This window comes from Vicia villosa, unplaced genomic scaffold, assembly GCF_029867415.1.
Source record: "Vicia villosa cultivar HV-30 ecotype Madison, WI unplaced genomic scaffold, Vvil1.0 ctg.005780F_1_1, whole genome shotgun sequence".
Taxonomy (NCBI): domain Eukaryota; kingdom Viridiplantae; phylum Streptophyta; class Magnoliopsida; order Fabales; family Fabaceae; genus Vicia; species Vicia villosa.
The window spans coordinates 7,140-28,872 of NW_026706681.1; the positions used below are offsets into that span (position 1 = coordinate 7,140).

General features: G+C 35.7%; 1 non-coding gene across 1 annotated transcript; it reads left to right on the forward strand.

The window, feature by feature from the left end:
* Window positions 1-21,349: 21,349 nt before the first annotated feature.
* On the forward strand, window positions 21,350-21,456 carry LOC131642766 (small nucleolar RNA R71). The gene has a single exon (XR_009295995.1). It is a non-coding gene; the product is annotated as a small nucleolar RNA R71 (small nucleolar RNA).
* The last annotated feature ends 277 nt before the right edge of the window (window positions 21,457-21,733 follow it).

Consider the following 21,733-nt stretch of genomic DNA (forward strand, 5'->3'; position numbering starts at 1 on the left):
ATCTTCAAGCCCATCTCCGACAAACGCCTTTCAATGTTTCAAGCTCGGATATAGTCTAACGTATGACTTATTCTCATATTTATCTAGATCATACGGCATCTTTAAAGCCCGTCTCCTGCAAAAGTCCCTGATTCAGCTAGGGCAAGTTCCTGGGTATTCTAGTGTTCAATCTTCTTCTACCTTCAAATTCCGACAGACGCGTATGCCAATCTACATCCTCAAGTATAAGAAGATTGATGAGGGGCAGCTGTCATACCCCAAAATTTACCCATCATGTTTCAAAATATTTTGACTCATATGATCTTTAAATGCTCAAAGATATACAAGAAGAAAGCATGCAGTCTCTCTCCTAAACAACAACCGCTAAATTAGTGTTTTTTATTTAATCAAGGAATCTGAACTTCTGACACATCAAGTGGACTAATGGGCCTAAAATATGGATGCAAAACGTGACTATGGGCTTTATGGGCATCCCTGAACTAATTACTTGATTTTTTTTATAATATTTATTTGAATTTTAATTCATTAAAATACAAATAAATCATTATAAAATATTGAAAATTAGTTTTAATCAAAGATTTGATTTTTAATCAATCTCAATCAATCAAGATGGTCCAAATAATCACAAGGGGGTCCATTGGTCATTAAAATTATTATTTGATATTTATTTCATTTATATTTGAGTTTTATCATTTAAATTCAAATAAAAGTCAAATAAATTATGAAATAATAATATGATTAATAAATCAAATTTGTTCTCTTGATTAAATCTAATTTAACATCATCTAATGGCCAGAAATAAGAGGAGAAATATGCATGAATTAGTATGAAGCTCAAATTAGAAAGATTGGATAAAATCACATCAAATTTTTTTTCATAATCAATGGTTGATCTTTTTCCAATTTCCTTGACCTAATTGAGCCCTATATATATTCATTACCTTCAGCATGGATGGGGGGACGAAATTTGGCAAGGGAGAATAGGGTTTCCAAGTTACAAATATCACTAAGAACTAGGGCATAACAAAAAAGTCTCTTCCAGCAATTTTTGATCACGACCAAGCATTCATTCACAATCCTGAGGTTCCCAGGAGTTGGTATCACGCACCATCTAAGCTTAAACACGGCCAGACCATCGCATACGAGCTCTACCGGTTTGGCTTATCTCCCTTGATCATAAACTCTTAATATATGTCGTTTTAATTAATACTATGCATCTCTATATGTTCATATGCATGATTAGGATCATTTAGAACCATCTTTGTGAAGGTTTGATGCAGGTACTCGAATGTGCCATTGTTAGGGCATAACCATGGTAAGTCATCGTTCTCATGGATACGGGCCGTTTTACTCAAAACCAACGGCACCAATGAGTTCGCAACCTTCAATTTAGTGGACCTAGGTACTTTTTAGAACTGTTTGATTCGCGGTCTTGGTGTTGCAAAGTTGCAGGTTTGGAGATGAAGGTTTTCTCGCGGCAAAATCCGCAGCAAAGTTGGCGGAAGAATCCGCAGCAAACCCAGCCCAGGTTGAGCGAAGAAGACGAAACAGTTGGCAGCACTTCAGTGGCGCGTCAACTCTCCTCTTCTCTCTCCGCATGCGTGGCCCAGTATGAATGGCCGGTCAATATTTCCAATCTCTCTCTCCATTCTGATTCGTTGCCATATGATATCGTGGGGCCCACGTTTGACTAGTCCATTAATCTCTGTCTTTCCCATATAATTTAATTTTGTTATACTAATAATGAAGAAAGCTGCGCAGCAAGAGTGGCAACATGAGACTCAGGTTCGATCCCCAGTCTCCACAATTATATTTTTCCTAATTTCCAAACGCAGATTCAATGCAACGCTCCAACGCATGACCACGCTGCACCCTCAATGTCTCACCAATAGATGCTCAGCCATGCGAATCTAACGTCCATGGAGCGCATGTCCATGATGCACCTTCGAGGGGCCAACAAACAGGATCACTAGCGCCAGGTTTATTCACTCTTTTATCTTTTTGTTTTATTCCCAGTTTTGCTTTTCTTTTTTATTTCTTTTCTTTAAAAAATTTGTTTTGTCATCAAACTTTTTTATTATTATTAATTAGATAGTTTTTGTTTTATTCCCAGTGCTTTTCTTTTTTTATTTCTTTTCTTTAAAAAATTTGTTTTGTTATCAAACTTTTTTTATTATTATTAATTAGATAGTTAGTAATTAATTATAGGTTAGTAAACAATAGGGATTTGAATTGATTAATTAATTTAATTAGTAATTGATTTAATTAATTTAGAATTGATTTTAGGCTAATTAATTTTAAGATTAAATAACTTAGTAATTTAATTTAATTTTAGGTTAAATGATTAGATAATTAGGTCTAACCTTTAAACTTCAAAAATCATAGACAACCCTAAAAACCACATATTGGTAAGTATTGTCCATTAACTGTAGGGTTGGCGTTCTCTCCATTAGGCTAACATTTTATTTTTAGGCTTCGCCTCTTAACTGTAGGCTAATATCAACAATGCAAGAGTTGTCTATCAACTATAAGTTTTTACCCTTAGTTTTTAATTTTTTTTTTAGCCGTAAGGTTTTACCATGTTTTTTTACTATATTCTATTTGCCTTTTCATTCTCCTTGCTTTTATTTTCGCGCCCAATTCTTTCCCTTTCTCTTCTTCATTTTTCAGGGTTACCCCAGTATTCTTCAGCCGCGCGCCATCAACTCAAAAAATATTCAGAGTCAACGTTCAAGGAAGATCAAGGCTCAGTTAAAGACAATAAAAATAACTATTCATTTTTTTTCGCCTTTTAATTTCCCCCATCTCCGCAGGTGTTTATTGTAATAGCGTAGGAAATTTTATTTCTGTTTTTATTTTATTTTAATTTAATTGCGTGGTTAGTAATTTAGGGAGTGATAACCATGAATTGAACGTAGCATCCCTAATTACAAGATAAATAACTGAATTGAGCCACATGATTGCTGCACCCACACACCTTTAGGGTAATCCCTCTGGTTGCCTTATATTGTTGCCTTGTTGCCTTAATATTGCTGCCTTTAAATAGTCAAAGTCCCTCGATTCCGAGGATACCTAAAGCAAAAAAAATGTTGCCCTCAGTTCATTCACATTCATCATAAATTTTGTCACTCGATGTTGCCTCGGTAAATGATAATTTGTCCCCATTGCTAAGGTATCCTCGCCTGTTGCCTAAAGATTTAAATGACTATTATATCCTTCCCTTAGACTATATGCCCTCTTTATGGCATGGGACAATCTTATGGCGAACGATTACTCTCGATGACCCTTAAACATCCAATTGAAAGGCTTCCTACCTTCTCATGGTATGGATAGATCCTTTCGCCCGAAAGTCTTAAAGAACACGAAAGACTAACTTAGGGTAGGTAGTTCTTAATTACTTACTCACAATCAATTCAAAAATCAAATGCTTTTCACACCTCCTATTCCAAAAAACTTTCAAACAAGGCTACGCTTATTTACAAGCTAAAGTCCTTAACGAAATCTTTTTACTATGCACACACGACACTTCAAACTTTTCAAACAAACAAACAAAGTGAGCTAAGCAATTAAGAGCCCATGGATAACCATGGATGCAAAGGGTGCCCTACACCTTCCCTTTGTATAACCTACCCCCCGAACTCAAAATCTTTCAAAGGTCTTTCCTGTTCTTTTTGCCTTTCCAATTGGATAGAATAAAAGTCGGTGGCGACTCTTGCTTACCGCGACATTTTAAATAAAGTCAGTTCACCGTATTACATCATTGATTCAAGATCCTTCAAGTAAGTCTCTTTAAACTATCTCACCATACTTAGAACATACATGTTAAGAGCATATAGATAGGATGCATCTGACGTGCTCCTCACACCAAGGAGGCTGGGCATTGGCCAAATGTTTTCGGTGTTGTGTGTTGCATTCAAATCTTGCAAATTTCAATTCATGTGTGAATGAGTTTAGTGCTAGTTTTTTTAATGATTAATGCCATAATATTGCTCAGTAGGTGAGGACGAGTTGATTGATATTCGTGGTTATGATTTTTGTGAGGTTCTTGAACGTTAAGGTCTTAGAAATGTGGTTCGGATTGTGTGTTAGAGAAGTTGTTAATAAAAACGAAGCTTATATTCGAACTCCTTGCGAAAATTCGATGGGAGAGGTGGTCTCGCTTTTCGTTTTCGAAGCTTGGTCGTTACCGGCGCCGCCATGGAACCCATCGGAGAAAATGATGAACAGTATCTCCATGTACTGTTCAGGTGTGAAATGCATGCGTTTTCCTTTTTTACTTTCAATTATTTTAATTGTTTGGATTAGGAAATGTTAGGTGGTTGTTGCTTATTGGCTAGTTGATCTTTTTGTTTTCTAGTAACTTAAATGAGACTTGACCAATTAATGCAAGGTTTATATTATGATAATTGCCATATGATGTACACTTGACCCTTTTGTCACATTTCAAAAAGAAAGAAGAAAAAAAAGTTGAATTCTTATCTACCCAACTCAAAAAGTTGGGTAAGGTTATCTTCTTTATAAAATGCTTTGAAAATAACATATATTTATAATATTTTAATAAATAATTATATGTGTTAGATGGAATCATGTGATTGGTTGGAGGTAGACTACCCAACTTTTAGTGATGGGTAGAGATGTTGTCCCCAAGAAAAAACCATACGATGTAATCACATGATATAATAAAAATGACATGTTGATAATGAAAATGTAATAAATGAAAAGTGATATAATGTGTGAACTTGGGCCTCGTTCTACAAATGGTCTTTCTTATTTTCATTTATCACCCCCCTGTTACAAGCCCAATGCGCAGCATAACTCAGTTTAGTTCATTTTTTTTTGCTAATGCACCCCTGGTCAGGCAGTGTTCTAGAAATTATTTCAATTTGTTTTGTCTTAACTTTTGATTCATAATTCCTTTTTAACTCAAATAAAAAATGTGAAAAAATACATTTCAAATTATTTAGAGTGTTTAGATCATTTTAGTATTTTTTATAGATTTTTAGAATTTAGTTTACTATTTTTAATAAATCTTTTTCTTTTGTGTGTTCATATTTTCTCATGTCTTGTTATGTTTTACAAACTAGTTTGATTAGAGGCCTTAAGAATATAATTGTATTACATTTTTTTGTGTGATTTCAGTAGACTCATGTATGATATTGTGTATAAAAAATTAAGTTCCAATTCCTTGTTTTGGTTAGGTTTTTGCTTAGGGTTTTAAACCCGATTAATGTGTGTTTCTAATTGACGTTTGTGTTGATTTTTGCTCATAATGTGCCATAAACTTTTGCAATTTACTTGGATATTTTTTGTATATATAATTAGAGTTTTTTAGGAGCTTTAAGACCTGGAATTAGATTTTTAAATCATGTCTTCTTATTTTACTTGAATTTTCCTTTCTTACATGTAAATAACTTGCTTTTGGTTAACGATTGTATCATAACTTGTGCAAATGACCTATAATTTTGTATGAGACTTCTTAACATGATTCCATGATTGTTTAGACACCCCTTAGAGGTTATTAACTACTGACTTCTATCAGATGTTCACATTTTCTAACTTCATTCACAATTTCAAATCGTTTAGTTAGTTTGACCTAGTTTTGTCTAGTTTTGTTAGAACTTTGTGTCGCTTCAAGCTAATTGACTAACATGGATTGGTATAAGGTCTTAGACCTATAAATGAATTAATATTCTACTGACCTCAAGCTTAGTTCATATGTTCATTTGCTTTTTGTTTTGATTAATTGATACATGTTTGTTAATTGTTAAGTAACGATTCATGTGATACTTTGGTAACTTCTTGTGAATATTTTTGTGTGAGGCCATGATGCTTTTGTGTTTGATTTAGGACACTCATTTACATGGATTGCTACTGCCTTAGGGATTTCTTCTCCCATACTCATGCTTTGACTTTTCTCTCATACTTTGATTGTTGTTAGTTTAAGAGGTGGTGGTTGTTTGTTCTTCCTGCACCTTTTGTGGATTGTTTTCTCTTGGGATTCATTGTGTGTAGTCTCTCTAAGGAGTAGACTTGGTTAGGGACTTCATTAAGTCACCTACCTTGCTTTTTGTTTTTGCTTATCTCTTACTATATGCTTACCATGTTCCCTTAGGACGGTGACTTTAATCTTCATTAAGATTAATCACATAGAACAACTTAGGTTGTAGTCTATGCATGTTAACATAGGTAGAGATTCCCTTATCCTTGACCTTATGGCCATTTGTATGTTAGCATTAGGTTAGAAATGTATGTTCCCCTTTTGCATAAAAACAGAAAATCAATAAAACACAATAAAATACCTAATAAAGGCTAGAAATAATAACAAAGGAAATGGAAGCTCTTGTCTCCCTTGCTTTAGGGAATCACATGAGTGGAAGTTTCCGATCCTAAAAAAACAAACCAAGAGTCGCTCGAGTCTCGCTTGCTTAAGGGAGTTACTCGAAACGCTCAACATACTTTTCTTTTTGCTTTTAAGAGCAGTTTACTTCCACTTCATTCCCAGCATAAGTCTCCAAAGGTCGAGCGGCGGGGTGTGATGTAACTGTTCACTAAAAAATACCAACAAATCCTAAAAAACATATAAAATCTTGAGCAGAACTACGACACTCTGATTCTTCTTAAGAGGATATGTAGGAATAGAGGCAAATCTAGCAAGCACAATAATTATTAAAAAAACTTTAAGTTTAATCATGCATTGCATTAGTGATAGATACACCCTTTAGATAGAAACAAACATAGGTGGATACCATCGAGTACGATGGGCGTGAGGGGTGCTAGCACCTTCCCATTGCGTAACCGAATCCCGTACCCTGTTCTCTTGTCGAAAGACCTTGTTCTTATTTCGAGTTAGGTTTCTGATATTCCTTTCCCTCGATGGGATAAATATATTAGTGGCGATCTGATTCCATTTTTCGCGGTAGCGACAATGGGATGAATGTATAGAGTTTATGAGGGTTAAATGAAGGAAATAAATGGAGAGAGGGAAGAATTTGAATTATGAATTTGAAATTCATAATTCAAAAATGGGGAATCTTGGTCAATCCGCATGCCTGAGTCGAAACAAAGTCAAACTGTCACACTCTTGGGAGGCGAGAGTCTCAAGTGGACAGTCTGCAAAGCACGCATGCATGGAGACGGGTGTCTCCTATCTTAAGCACGCAGGGAAGGTGGTCCCACGAAGGGGAGACGGACGTCTCCTAGCCTAGGTGAACATTTTGTCATTTGTGTTGCTTTTGGTCACGTGTGTCTGACATATATAATGAAGCATGTGAACAATACAGAACTGTGACACAGTTTAATACTATAAAATGCAAACTGTAGATGACGGGGTTCATTGTAATTTATGCAGTTGAGAGTATATAGCATGTAATAGAATAGCATAAAAGATTATAAAACAGTATCAGGATTGAATAATAAATATTGCATTATGAATAAATATACCGAATACTGATTGTTATAGCAGCAAGATAGAAAAATGCATAAAATAAATTCTAGACTGGAAATAGGAAATAACTAATGAATCTAAAAAACTAAAAATAAAAACTAGTCTTCTAATAATCAACATCACTGGCCACTTTTCTTGTTTTGCATATTAGGAAATATCAAATAAATGTGCTTGAAAACTTCGTCGAACTGGGCATTAACAGTGTCGATGAATTCAAAGAAAAGCATTTGTAAAGAGTGCATTTTGTGGTACTTTATGTTGCAGCGCATCGATAGCTTGGCCATGGGTAATCGGGTGATAAGCATGCTCGATCCTTGGAGGAGCATTTCTCGGGGCTACAGATTCAGCAGATGCAACTGGGTGTGCTAAAGGGGTAGGATGTTGTGGCTCAGGCTCAACTTCGGTCATATCCTCGGATTGATCTTCTTGCGAACTAGTAGGTGTTTCAGGATCATATTCAGGAACGGGTTCGTCCTTAGGCATAGGTTCGTACTCAGGTACAGGTTCATCCTCGAGCATAGGTTCATACTCAGGAGGATTCATGTCATAATATCTAGGAGGATTTTCGGGCTCATATTCCGACTCTGCTTCAGGCATGTCATCATTAAAATGTTCATAAGCATGTGGAGTTTCAAGAGATGATTCTCTATCGGGAATCTGACCAAAATAAAGCCAATTATCAGTGTTGTGCACACTCGTCCTAGGATTAGGTAGGGTGAATTGATCCAAGACTTGGTTATCAATAAGGAGCTCAAAATGATCAGGACCAAGGTTTCTTATGATGCCTCTATTGAAACAGAAATGAATGTCCATGGAGTTATAATTACCGAGCAGTGTCAATCCAAGCAGCGGTTGTACCAAACCTATAGCATTCGCGATCATGGTGACGAATCCTCCGATCAGAATGGGTGAAACTTCGTCTTGCGTGATACGCTCGAAGTTTGCTAGCATAAAAGTAACAGCATTGACCAGACGATTTTGAGAAGCGCAAAACATGATGAACAATTCTTCTCTAGAAACTTCAGTGACGTTCTGAGGCTTACCAAAAATGTAATGAGCTAAAATCTTGTGGAGATATCTGAAGGCTGGATTGTGAATATTTTCGGAATGAAACTCATGCTCTTCAGGATTATCATTTCCAGTAATTCTTCCCCAAAAATTCTCTAGCTCACGGTAGGCAAATAGTTTCTCTTAAACTACAGTAAATGCATCCATTCCGTTAGGAAGTCCCAACATAGCAGCAAAATCTCGGATACAATACTGATATTCTATTCCAAACAACCTAAAAAGAATTATTCCTCTTCTCATTCCTTGTCCATAATTTGGCAGATAAGTTAGTGAACTCAAGAATTCCAGAGTGAGCTTTCGGTAGGTGCAAAATCTTCGTAGCAAGTAAGAGCCAGTCCAACCAATTTGGTTCAGCAAGTACATGACGCTTTCTTCAATTCCTAACTTCTTCATAGTTGGGCAATGAGGATAGAGAGACACATCCATTCTTCTCTGAGCCAGCTTAGCATATCTTCCTACTTGCCCTCTTCCTCTGAACACCACTTCCATATTGTCAACTTCTTGCATCGTGATCAGTTAGTAACTAAGTTAGCCTATGATTTAAGTTGAAAAATATGAAAATTAAGTCAGAATTAGGCAAGTGTTGAAAAAGAAGAAAATTAAAAAGAAATAAAAAATTAAAAAGATATAACAAAATTATAATAATAATTATAATGATAAAAAGATGAAATTTTTATAACAATAATTAAAATAGTGATTATAATTATAATTATTATTATTATAATTAAAGAGTGACTAAAAACGTAAAAATAGAATAAAATAAAATAAAATAAAATAAAAAAGGAATTTAAATTGAATGGTTAAAGAAAAATAAGAAAATTAAATAGTAATAAAAATGTGGGTTGTCTCCCAGAAAGCGCTTTGTTTAATGTCGTAAGTTCGGCGATTTAAACGAAAATCATATTTTAGATTGAGCGGGTAGCTCGTCAAGTTTGAAAATTTGTATATTTTCATTGTTCTCGAGACGGTGATAATGTTTAAGACCTTGCCCATTTAAGACAAAAGATTTGACCATTTTTCCTCTAATTTCTATTGCTCCGCTCGGAAAGATGTTAGTAATTTCGAAGGGACCAGACCATGTAGAACTTAATTTTCCAGGAAATAATTTCAGCCTAGAATTAAATAATAGAACTTTATCGCCTATGTTAAAACTTTTCCTAGATATATGCTTGTCGTGCCATTTTTTTGTTCTTTCTTTATAAATTCTAGCGTTTTCGTAAGCGTCTTGTCTAAGTTCTTCTAATTCGTTTATGTCAATAATGCATTTTTCGCCAGCGGTAGTGTAATTTAAATTCAATGTCTTAATGAACCAATAAGCTTTATGTTCTAATTCTACTGGGAGGTGACAAGATTTTCCATAAATGAGTTTGAATGGGGTGATTCCTATGAGAGTTTTGAAGGCTGTTCTATAAGCCCATAAAGCTTCATTTAGCTTGGAGGACCAATCTTTTTTAGATATAGCAACAACCTTTTCCAATATTTGTTTTATTTCTCGGTTGGATACCTCCACTTGCCCGCTTGTTTTTGGATGGTACGGTGTCGCTATTCGGTGATTAACTCCATATTTCCGAAGAAGTTTTTCGAGGATTTTTGAAATGAAATGAGAGCCTCCATCGCTAATTACTAGTCTTGGTACGCCGAACCTAGGAAAGAGGACATTTTTAAATAGCTTGGTTACCACTCGTGTGTCGTTTGTAGGGGAAGTGATGGCTTCTATCCATTTTGAAACATAATTGACAGCTACGAGGATGTATTTATTGCCAAATGATGATGGAAAGGGACCCATAAAGTCTATTCCCCATATGTCAAATATTTCTACTTCTAAAATGCCTTTTTGGGGCATTTCGTCTTGTCTCGAGAGATTTCCAGTTCGTTGACATCTAACACAATTCGTAATGGCAAAGTGAATGTCTTTCCATAGGTTAGGCCAATAGAGTCCAAATTGGAGGATCTTTGCACAGGTTTTAGACGTGCTTGCATGACCTCCATATGGGGCTGAATGGCAGTGTTATTATACTTCCTATTTCTTCCTTGGGTACGCAACATCTAAAAATTCCATCGGGGTCTCTCTTGAAAAGAAGAGGATTATCCTAATAGTATTGTTTTAGGTCGTGGAAGAATTTCTTCTTCTGTTGGTAACTTAAATCAGGAGGGAGTACACCAGCGGCTAAATAGTTTACGAAATCCTCATACCAGGGTGTAATGGTCATGGCAAGAGTGGTTGAGACAGGTTCGTCGGAAGCGTTTCTTTCTATTTGAGCGATAAGCTGATCATAAGGAAAATCGTCGTTAATAGGTACGGTTTCAGGTTCTAGGTTTTCTAAACGAGAAAGGTGGTCTGCTACGACGTTTTTTGTTCCCTTTTTGTCTTTAATTTCTAAATTGAATTCTTGCAATAGCAAGATCCATCTTAGGAGTCTCGGTTTAGCGTCTTTTTTAGTCAATAAGTACCTAATAGCGGCGTGGTCGGTGTATATGATTATTTTGGCTCCTACTAGATAGGAGCGGAATTTATCTAAGACAAATACTACAGCTAAAAGCTCTTTTTCGTTTGTAGCGTAATTCATTTGAGCTTATCCATAGTTCTACTTGCATAGTAAATGACGTGAAGTTTCTTATCCTTTTGTTGACCTAGGACATCGCCTACAGCGTAATCACTTGCGTCACACATTATTTCGAATGGTTCAGTCCAATCGGGGGGTTGCATAATGGGTGCGGAGATTAATGCTTCCTTAAGGGTTTTAAAGGCTTCGAAGCACTTGTCATCAAAGATAAAACCGGCGTCTTTCATTAATAATTCGCTTAAAGGTTTAGTTATCTTTGAGAAATCCTTGATAAAACATCGGTAAAAACCAGTGTGTCCTAAGAAACTTCGTATCTCTCTTACGGCCTTTGGAGGTTGAAGATTTTCAATAACTTCTATTTTAGCTCTATCTACTTCAGTTCCTCTGTTTGACATGATATGTCCTAGCAAAATCCCTTCTTGTACCATAAAATGACATTTTTCCCAATTTAAGACTAAGTTAACCTTCACGCAACGTTCTAGAACTTTTTCTAAATTCGCAAGACATCCCTCGGAACTTTGTCCACATACGGAGAAGTCGTCCATAAAGACTTACATAATATTATCAAGGAAATCGGTAAATATTGCCATCATACATCTTTGAAATGTCACAGGTGCGTTACATAATCCGAATGGCATTCGTCGGTAGGCAAAGGTTCCAAATGGGCAGGTGAAAGTTGTTTTCTATTGGTCAAAAGGGTGGATTGGGATTTAGAAGAAACCAGAGTAACCATCTAAGTAACAGAAGTGAGAATGTCTAGCTAAGCGTTCTAACATTTGATCTATAAATGGCAGGGGAAAATGGTCTTTACGAGTGGCTTTATTTAACTTTCTATAGTCTATGCACATTCGCCAACCAGATTCAACTCTTTTGGTTATAGTTTCACCTTTCTCATTTTTTATCACCGTGACTCCTCCTGATTTTTTGTCAACAACCTTATTTTGAAGTATCATTCATCATTTGATCAATGATTGATCATGATCCATCAAGAAAACCAAAAGTTTCTAAATTAGAGTTTTCATAGGAAAAAGTCAACTGAACTTTGACCAGCCATAACTTTCACATGGAACATCAGAAATTTCCCATCCAAAGCTCATTTTGAAGGAAATTGAGTTCTATACAACTTTGTCTATCACAAGCCAATGCTAGAAATGCACCATTCAGGAGATATGAGCCAAAACATTACAGATCCTTCAAGAGGATCGCAAAAAGCTGTTTTTTGGTCAAAGCCAATATCATCAAGATAAAATCCTCAAATGGAAAAAATCTTCCAAAGTGGCGGGTAGAGGACATCTTAAGGTTTCCAAAAAGTCCTAGAAATCCTCCATATCTTAAAAATTGAGGGAGATGTGTCTTCTCAAAGTTGGACAAAATTGAGTGAAAAATAGGAAGTAAAAGTGGTTCAAAATGAATTTATTTGCAAGCAAACCCGATCTTTTTGGCCCAAGCTTGATCCCCAAGATATCCAAGGCCCCAAATCTAATTGTCACGAATTTTGCAATATTTATTTGATTTTATATGAATTTTTAATCATTTAAAAAATGATTTTAATTCATGTAAATCAAGTAAAAATCAAATATATGGTTAGAGATATGATATTAATCAATTCCAATCATCAATAAAGCCTCATGATCAATATAATTTCATGCAAAATATGATTGATTGAAAAAATATTTAAATTTGGCAAATTTAGAAAGATTAAAGATCAAATTTCAATCAAGGATCAAATGATTGATTCAAAAGGAGCTTGGCCAGTTTTATTGACCTAATTTGTTCCAATATAAGTGCAAGTATCTCAGACCTCAAGGGGACGAAAAAGGAGGAGAGAGGCCGAGGAGAATAGGGTTTGAAGAAGGTAAAAACCTCAAGAATAAAGAAAAATCGTCTTCTGTTTTAAGCATCCTCCAAGCCAAAAAGACCTTCCATTACACTTTTCAAATGGGTTAGAGTAAGTATGCATGGTTTATAGCAGGTGAAAGCATTCCTAATGCGTAATTTCTATTCAATATTCACATTAGATTCTGGAATTTCATTTTGCATGCATACTCGTGTTTAAACGCGTTTTGATTGTTTGGTTGAGTTAAGGATGTGCATTAGGGTGGGATTGAATCGTTAAAACGAAGCTTGGTCCCTTAAACTATGAATGGCCATGGCTAGGGCTCAACGAAGAAAGCTTCTCGTTCTCCTACTTCCCGACCTTTTCAGGACAAACCAGTCGCGCCATTGAAATCGTAGCATCCCAATTAGGGGATCTGGGCTCTTTTTATTTACGGTTTGTTCGTATTTTGCGAGTTGGTTATTTTTTGCAGATCTGCTACAATGGCGTTCGCAACCAATTCGTAGCAAAAAGCATGGGATGAACTTCAACGAAGAAGATGACCAGGATCCGCATGCGTGGAGACGTACCACTCGCCAGTCAGCGAGGTTGACTCTCTCTCTCTCTGTATGCATGTCTTCGTTCCACTCGCTGGTCAAAAAGTCCAACACTCCACACTTTTTCTGATTGGCCAGCTAAACTCTCGTGGGACCCGCGCATGGAATATTTGATTTCAATCTATATTTTAATCACGTTTTACTATATAATAATTTTTTTGGGATTCAGTGACAACAAAAGCAAATGGAGCAGTTGGTGAAGAGAGTAAGCTGGTTACTTATCAAACCTGGGTTCGACCCCTGGGTATGCGTATCTTTTATTTTATTTGTTTGTTATACTTTGTTCACAGATCCAATGCATATAGACTACAAGCGACCATGGAGCACCCTCACTATAGTAGCCATCTGATCAGCTTCTCAATGGATCTAACGTACCTGAATACGAAGGACCACCATGAACCTTCACCAGCATGCAACACAAGATCCAGAGCTAAGTTTCTTTTTTAATTTATTTTAAATCTTTTTATCTATTTTCTTTTCTCTATTTTTCTTATTATTATTTTAAAAATTATTTTTAAAAATGTTATTTATTTATTAAATAAATATTTTCATGACTCTTTTAATTTATTTAATCGAAATTTCGATTTTCTTAAATTCTCAAATATATTAAATTATTCACTTTTCATGTTTAAACCAGTTGCTTTAATCATGATCACTAATCACGGTTACTGGTAGGTGTTGTCCATTCACCCTAATCTAGGTTTTTACATATTTCTTCTATTAACCCTGGTTAACTTTTGTCCCTTTCGGGGTTTGCCTTTTGCCTTGCCTTTTATTTGTTTGCCTAAATTATTACCATTTTAATTTTTCATCTGTCACGTTATAATTGTTGAGGTCTTTAATGCACTAACATTTTTCTTCTTTGTGTCCAATTTTCAGGGTTAACCAAGATCCTTCAGCCACGCACCATCAGATCGAAAAGCTAAGTTTCTAACTCTTTCTTTGTATATCATTTTAATTTTTACTTTGCCTTATTTAGGGTTTACTTCAAATAGTCAATGAATCTCTCCTACATTCACCCCTATTGTTTTCCTTTTAATATTCAGAGTCAATCGAGGGTTCGAGGAAAATCAAGGCATTCAAAGATGTTTATACTAATTATTGTTCCCTATTATTTTCTGCCTTTATTCCCCCTTTATTGTACTAGCGTAGACTTTTTAATTCCTGCTTTTAATTTTTTTCTTATTTTAAATTGCGTGGTTAGTAATCTTAGGGAGTGCAAGCCTTGAACTGAATTAGCATCACTAATTACAAGATAAATATCTGAATTAACCACCTGATTGTGCCACACTCGCACCTTTAGGGTAATCCCTCTATTTGCCTTGTTGCCTTATTGATAATGCCTTAAAATAGTCAAGTCCCTAGATTCCGGGGATACCTAAAGCAAATGTTGCCTTTAAAGTTATTGAAACTCCCTCGAGTTTCCTTATAAAGAAAGATTGTCCCTATTGCTAAGGTATCCTCGCATGATGCCTAAAAAATTAATGACTATTTGTAATACGGTGAACTGACTTTATTTGAAATGTTGCGGATAGCAAGAGTCGCCACCGACTTTTATTTTATCCAATAAGAAAGGCTAAAAGAACAGAAAAAGACCTTTTAAAGATTTTGAGTTTGGGGGGTAAGTTATACAAAGGGAAGGTGTAAAGCACCCTTTGCATCCATGGTTATCCATGGGCTCTTAATTGCTTAGCTCACTTTATTTTCAAAAATGTTTGAATTGTTTGAAAAATGGAGTGTGAATAGAAATTTGAATAAGATCTTTAGCTTGTAAATAAGCGTTTTTTTTAAAAGTATTTGAAAATTAGTGGGAAAAAGAGTTTGAATTTTGAATTTGAATTGAGCAAGCAATTAAAAGCTACCTACCCTAAGTTTGAAAAATCGTTCTTTTAGCCTTTCGGGCGAAAGGGTCTATCCATACCATGAGAGGGCATGAAGTCTTTCAATTGGATGTTTAAGGGTCATCGAGAATAACCGTTCGCCACAAGACTGTCCCATGCCATAAAGAGGGCAAGTAGTCTAAGGGAATGATATAATAGTCATTTTATCTTTTTAGGCATCATGCGAGGATACCTTACCAATTGGGACAATTATTCTTTATAAGGCAACCTCGAGGGAGTTTCAATAACTTTGAAGGCAACAGACAACATTGCTTTAGGTATCCTCGGAATCGAGGGACTTGACTATTTAGTATACGTAGAGGCAACAAGGCAACAATATAAGGCAACAAGAGGAATTACACTAAAGGGTGTGTGTGTGTCACAATCACGTGGTTAACTTCGATGACATTTATCTTGTAAATTAGTGATCTACGTTCAATTCATGGGTTTCACTCCCTAATTTACTAACCACGCAGTTTAAAATGCAAAAATTAAAAGCAAAAGAAATAAAAGTTCCTACGCTATTACAATAAACACCTGTAGGCAGAAATTTAAAGGCGGAAATTAAAAGGCAGAAAATAAAAGGCCCTAATTACTATTACATCAAAAGTGAATAAGCGACCTATACACCTTCTAGAATTTAAATAACAAAACTAAATAAATAAAAAATAAAGGCAGAATTGAATAAAGGCAAAATTTAAATGGCGGAAATTAAATAATTAAATAAATGTCATAAATAAATAAAGGCAAAAGTAAAATAAAGGCACGCGACAATCATAGAGTGTGTGATGAGAAGAGAAGTTCGCAAATAACAAAAATGTAGTTCAAGAAAATCAAGGTTAAACCTTATGGCAAAAAAATTTAAGGGTAAAATCCTAGTTGACGGACAACACCTACCAAATTATGTGATCTTTTAGGGTTAAGGGCAAAGATCACTGATGAAACCTAAAATCAGACTATAATTGAATTATTGATCTGAAAACCGTAATTTGATTAAATTAGGGTAAGCCTAAATTTTATATTATTAATTAGACCTAAATTAAAAATTAAATTGATTTTATTAAACCAAACTAAAAACTAAATTAAAAAATTAAGCCTAAATAATTTAACATTATTAACCTAAATTCAATTATTAAAATAATTTAAATTATTAACCTAAAAAATTTAACTAATAAATTATTTACTAATTTAAATCCTAATTAGCTAACTATTAAAAAAAAGAAATTAAATGTTTGGATTTTTAAAAGGAAGAAATAAAAACAAACAAAGAAAAAGAAAAGAAAAAAAACAAATAAAAAACCATTAAAGGAACTTGGGCGTTGGAAATCTGGTGTGGCCATGTTCTGAGGGAGTATCATGGACAGGCATCTTCAAAGCCTTCGGATCTGGAAGCATGGAGATCTAACGGTGAGATTGTAGGAGCGTATGGTGGACGTGCGTAAGCGTGTTGCATGGGATCTGTATTTAAATTGATGGAAAAAACAACGTCAATCCTGGGGATCGAACCCAGGTGTTAGTAGTTGCAAATCTCCCCTTTGTTCCAATGCAGCTACAAAGCCATTTAATAATAATAAATAGTAAAAAAGGTAATATACAAAAATACAAATTAGATAAAGGTTTCAAACAAAAATCAAAGTGGGCTCCACTTATCTACACGCGCCAATCAGGGAGAGAGAGAAAAAAAACTGGTCTCGTTGACCAACGAATGGAGAAGAGCCACGGTGGAGAGAGAGTCATCAAGGGAAACCAGCCAATGAATGGACGTTGTGTGGAATGTTGTACTGTTCATCATCCTCTACCTTATTTCCTACGGATTCAGTTACGCATTTATAAGCTGTAAATTAAAAACGATAATTGACATACTTTGAAAAGAATGAATGTGCATATGGTTATATGATGATCATGGGGACTATATAAGACATTCTTCTCACCTTTCCTTACCTTCAGAACAAGAATGGATGATTGAGAGTCCCTGAACAGGCCTGCCAATTAGGTTTCGAAATTTCAAGTTTCAAGTATATTTTTGAACTTGGAAACCCTAGTTTTCACATTCTTTTTTTCGTCCCCTAATGTCTGATAATATTAGGCTTATATAGAGGAAGGATTAGGTCAAGAAACTTGTGAAAGAATCAAGTGGTTGATTACAAAAATTTGATTTGAAAATATGCATGCAATCTTTCCAAATTTAGCCAATCTTATTTCCCATCCCTCCTTCACGTATTCTTTGGCCTCATTACTGATTTAGAATCAATTTAGGTTTAAATGAATCAATCACATAATTTTTGAATATTAAACCATGAATTTATTTTATTTATTTTGTATTTAAATGAATAAATCCAAAATTAAATTAAATAAAATCACCAACTAATTAGAAATTGGTTTATGGGCTCTCAATAGGCTTATTATCACGTGGACATCTCAAAGTTAAAGGCCCATTACTCAAAAGTACAAAAATCACCAACTAGGGTTTCAAGCACTCTCCAATTTTTACTCAACTTTAGCAATGCGTATCTCTCTCGATTTTAACCCTATGAAGGTGTTCTTGATCTTTTTAGAAATATCAATATGTCCTCTAAAGCCTCCTTTTAGTTTCATCTCGATTGAGTTTATCATGTTCAAGTTATGAGCTTTGAGAAAAAATTACTTTTTGCGATCCTTTAGAAGGACCTGTAATGTTTTTGCTCATATCTTCCAAATGAAGCATTTTTGGACTTGGCATGTGAGATTTCAAAATGAGCTTTGGATGGGAAATTTCTGATGTTCCATGTGGAAGTTATGGCTGGTCAAAGTTGGGTTGACTTTCTTCTTAAAAACCCTAATTTAGAAACTCTTGAATTTGTTGATTTCTGATCTTTTCTTGATGAACCATGATCAATTCTTGATCAAATGGTGAATGATACTTCAAAATAAGGATGTTGACAAAAAAATCAGGAGTTTTGACTGTACTTTGACCACAGTTGACCTTTAGGTCAAATCAGTCGACTGTTGACTTCCTGAGCAATTGAGTGATCAACTCTTTGAATTGAGACCTGAATTTTGTCATGGAGGTAATTTGGAATATCATGAACCATATGAGATGCCTTGGAGCTTTTGATCCATTGATTTTCTTCAGAACAATAAAAACCCTAGTTTTTTTGAACCTTTGTTTAGGAGGGGTGTCTTTGAGCCACGTGCCTTGACTTGAGTTTGAAGAAGAGAAATAGTATGGGCAAATTTTGGGGTATGACACTATTATATCCTTCCCTTAGACTACCTACCCTCTTTATGGTAGGGACAGTCTTGTGGCGAACGATTATTCTCGATGACCCGCACATCCAATTGAAAGACTTCCTGCCTTCTCATGGTATGGATAGACCCTTTCGCCTGAAAAGCTAAAAGAACAAGTTTTAAAACTTAGGGTAATTGATTTTTTAATTGCTTGCTCTTATTTCAAATTCAAATTCAAATCAAAATATTTTCCCACTTCTTTTCAAAGAATCTTTTCAAAAAGACTGCGCTTATTTACAAGCTAAAGTTCTTATTCAAATTTCTATTCACACACTACTTTTCAAACAATTCAAACATTTTGAAAACAAAAGTGAGCCAAGCAATTAAGAGCCCGTGGATACAAAGGGTGCTTTAAACCTTCCATTTGTATAATTTACCCCCCGAACTCAAAATCTTTTAAAGGTCTTTCCTGTTCTTTTAACCTTTCTATATAATGGATAAAATAAAAGTCGGTGGCGACTCTTGCTATCCGCAACATTTTAAAAGTCAATTCACCGTATTACACATTTACTATCGGATATGGGGTATATTATTCCAGCTTCGAAAAGTTTTAAAACTTCTTTCCTAACCACCTCGCTCATAATCGGGTTGAGTCTCCTCTGGTGTTCTCTAGAGGTTTTCGAGTCTTCCTTAAGCATAATTCGATGCATACAAACAGAGGGGCTAATTCCTTTGAGATCAGATATCTTATAGCCTAAAGCTGTTGGATATTTCCTTAGGACTTCTAATAATTTTTCGGTTTCGATTGGTCCTAAGTCAGCATTGATTATTACAGGTCGTTCGAGTTCGATGTCTAGGAATTCATATCTTAGATTTTAGGAAGCGTCTTGAGTTCGTCAGTCAGTTTATTAGGAGAAGGTGTAGGATCAGGTGTTAATGCTAAACATTCGTTTAAACTTAAGTTTTGGTTTTCTTCTTGCATGTTATCATCGGGTGTTTCGGTTATAAGGATTTCTAGGATTTCAGGGTTTTCGAGTGGTTCAACTTTTACTTCTTTGACGCATTCGTCAGTGATATCCATGAAACAGCAGGTGTCATCAATTGCGGGTGCTTTTAAGAAGTGAGATAGAATAAATTCAATCTTTTCTTCTCCTACTTCGAAGGTTAGTTTTCCTCGTTTAACATCTATGATCGCACCAGCGGTTGCTAATAATGGTCTTCCTAGTATGATTGGGATGTTAGAATCTTCTCGAATATCCATGATGATAAAATCAGTTGGGATGTAGAATTGACCTACTCGCACAGGGATATTTTCCAACATTCCTATGGGATATTTAACTGAACGGTCAGCTAGTTGAAGAGACATCCTTGTTGATTTAAGCTCACCTAAGTTTAGTTTCTTACAGGTTGAAAGCGGCATCAAACTAACACTAGCTCCTAAATCGCATAAGGCTTTATCTATAATAGTTATTCCTATTACATAAGGTATGGAGAAACTATCGGGATCTTTTAGTTTGGGAGGCATGTTATTTTGAATGATGGTGCTACATTCTGCGGTAAGCGTTACGGTTTCGTTATCCTCGAGTTTCTTTTTGTTTGAAAGAATTTCTTTTAGAAATTTAGCATATGAAGGCATTTGAGTTATAGCTTCTGTGAAAGGTATGGTTATGTTTAACTGTTTCAGAAGTTCTACAAACTTTTTAAATTGCGCTTCAGTTTTAGATTTAGCTAATCTCTGAGGGTAAGGAATAGGTGGCTTATATGGCGGTGGTGGTATATAAGGTTTCTCTTTTTCAGACACCACTTCGGTGTTGTTTTCGTTTATCTTAACGGGTTGATCATCAGTTGATGTCTTTAGTTTCCTTTGGATCTTGTTGTGACATGGGTACGTTTTGAGTTATAGGATCGACAGGTCCATCGTAGTTTGTTCCGCTTCGCAGTGTGATTGCATTCGTATGTCCTTTAGGATTGGGTTGTGGTTGAGCGGGAAACGTGCCAGCAGGGGCAGCAGTAGGCGCTTGTTGTTGAGCTACTTGGTAAATTTGTGTTTCTAGCATTTTGTTATGTGTAGCTAAAGTGTCTACTTTGTTTGCTAATTGTTTTAGTTGCTCACTATTGTGAATGTCTTGATTTAGGAAGTCCTTGTTAGTTTGTTGTTGGGAAGCTATAAAGTTTTCCATTATGATTTCTAGATTCGACTTCCTAGGGGCATTTGGAGCAGCTACGGGTGCTTTTTGATAGCCAGGTGGGACAACAGGTGCTTGTCCAGGTGCGTACAACACATTGTTGTTCTTATAGGAAAAGTTTGGATGGTTTTTCCATCCAGGGTTGTACATGTTCGAGTAAGGGTTTCCCTGAGCGTAGTTCACTTAATCAGGTGGAATACCTGTAAGAAGTTGGCATTCGGCAACAACATGTCCAACTAATCCACATATCTCGCAGTTAGGGGCTACAGCAACCGCGGTGGCTGCAAGAGTGATGGTCAAGTTCTCAATATTTTGAGTTAAAGCGTCTACTTTAGCGTTAACGCGGTCTATACCACTTACTTCATACATTCCTCCTTTGGTTTGGGATTTCTCTACAACGGTTCATTCTCCTCCCCATTGGTAATGGTTCTGTGCCATGTTTTCTATGAGGTTATACGCTTCATCATGAGGTTTTTCCATCAGAGCTCTGCCAGCAGCGGCATCTATGGTCATTTTAGTGTTATAAAGTAGACCACCATAAAAAGTATGGATGATCAACCATGGTTCAAGCCCATGATGAGAGCATAGTCTTAGCATGTCTTTCTATCGCTCCCAAGCTTCGAAGAGTGATTCGTTGTCTTTTTGGGTAAATCAGTTGATTTGACCTCTTAGCATAGCAGTTTTGCTAGGCGGGAAATATCTCGCTAAGAAAACTCTCTTCAATTCATCCCAAGTTGTTATGGAGTTCGAGGGTAGGGATTGAAGCCACGCTCTAGCTCTATCTCTCAAGGAGAAAGGAAAAATACGTAATCGAATAGCTTCGGGACTGACATTGTTAGCTTTGACAGTGTCGGCGCATTGCATGAACACGGATAAATGGAGATTAGGATCGTCTGCAGGGCTTCCAGACATCTGAGGATGCAAACTGGATTAGTCTAACGCATGACTTGTT